Raw genomic sequence first — 1,911 nt, 5'->3', positions numbered from 1 at the left:
GCCCATTCAATCTCACTTTCTCCAGAACATTAACTCTTCTACCAACCTACTTTTTCACTTATTTTCAGTCATTTTGTGTTTAATTGCTGCTTCCTAACTTGTTGTCACTCATGAGTCATTTCAGTGCTGATGCCATTTGGGGTTTTCTTGGCTAAGTATGACTTCCTTGAGAGAAGGTTCTATTTTTTTTACTTTCTTTGTTACCCCAGTGCTTATCACAGTGCCTAATCATATTAGATCCTTAATAAATGTTAGCTGGCTAACTGAGTGACTCTTTATACTATAGCACTCTGTTCTGAAGATCAGCAAGGCAGTCAACTGAATTCTATTACCTTAAACAGAAAGCCCTGTTTTGTTTTGTTTTGTTTCCACCCTCTGCCATACTGGGATGACTCTCCTGGAGAAATGAAGGTATCTTCTACCTCTCTCTTGCAAATGTGTGACATGTTTAACTACCTCTGGGTGACTAACAGAATAACCCAGTGAGACACCAAGGTCCTGGGACAAATTTCTTCAACCTGCCCAGGATGCTCAAAAGCAATCCATGGAAGAAAGTGTACCTAATGTCAAATTTCATAGATCTGAATTTACTGGAATTAAGGTGGGTACCACCTACTGCTCTGTTCTAGCACAAGTCTTTTAGAATTTGCTAAGAAAGAAATTAAAGGACTCCAAGCAGGCATAGTAGAAAGAACACCAGTTCTGGAGTTAGAAGATGGGAATTAAAATCCCCCCTTCCATGTTTTAAGAATAAGCTCCCTTTGCCTCAGTTTCCTCAATTGTAAAGTGAAAGGATTGGATTAGATGGGTTCTGAAGACCCTTCTCTCTTTACAACTGTAAATCTGTGATTCTATAATCCTATCAGATGTATGAGAAAAAAAACTAGCAGCCTGGGTAGCAAACTGTATTTTAATCGGAGTCCACAAAGTGGCACACTTCTATTCACCATCCATTTATTTTCCATGCTCAAATGATTTGATTCTGTAATTTAATTTTGCCTTTTCTATTTGTAAATTGCATTTTCCATTTCCAAGTCAGAGGATTGATAATTCCAAGAACACCATGTGAATTTTGCAGGTCTTCAAGATAAGCAGTCCTTGACCCAAAGAAAAAAGAAATGTTAGAGAATAAGGAGATGTGCTCTGATTTTCATTGAAAAGGCAGTAATGTGTGGTCACATTCCTGGAGGGTCCATTTAACATGCTTCGCTATCACTGATCTCTATAAAATGTCACTTGTATGTCAGAGTTATTTCTTAGACTTTTTTGTTGATGTTCAGTCATTTCTGTCTGGCTCTTCACGACCCCTTCAGGGTTTTCTTGGCAAAGATAGTTCTCTACAGACTTGTAAAACTAGAAAGATTCTTTAAGTGATATTTTCATAAGTGGTTTTATCTTCTGGGTAGCACCATATAGAAACATTTTCCAGAAGATAAGAAGTCACTTCATTCACAGGTCTTCAAGAGTGTGATCAAAGTCTGGTTTTTTAGGTCACCAGTAACTTCCACTAGTAACATCTTATGTTTGGGTCAAATATATGCTTCTTGTTTCTGATTCTATTCTTACCTTGAAAGATGGGGAATCCCCTTCTCCACCATTCTCACTATTTGTTGCTTCATCTCACCTTCACCTCCTGGAATTCTGTCTCTTCCTAGTCTAAATATAGATTAAATGAATTTTGAAGTCCCTATCAACTTGGAGACCCCGAGAGTCTTTGAAATCTACTACCTCTAATGACATAGAATCTCTTACTTCCTCCAAGACAGAGATCCACCAGTATCTTCTATCAGGGGCCTTTTGCCAAGTACTGTTTTTTCCTGAAGTGTAGATTTGACGATGTCACTCTCATACTCAAAAAACTCAAATGACTTCCAAGTATAACTGGTTCTTGAAGGCTCTTGTAGCTTAGAT

The sequence above is a fragment of the Sminthopsis crassicaudata genome, chromosome 1 (genome assembly GCF_048593235.1).
Source record: "Sminthopsis crassicaudata isolate SCR6 chromosome 1, ASM4859323v1, whole genome shotgun sequence".
In the NCBI taxonomy this organism is placed as follows: domain Eukaryota; kingdom Metazoa; phylum Chordata; class Mammalia; order Dasyuromorphia; family Dasyuridae; genus Sminthopsis; species Sminthopsis crassicaudata.
This window is presented reverse-complemented; position numbering follows the sequence as displayed.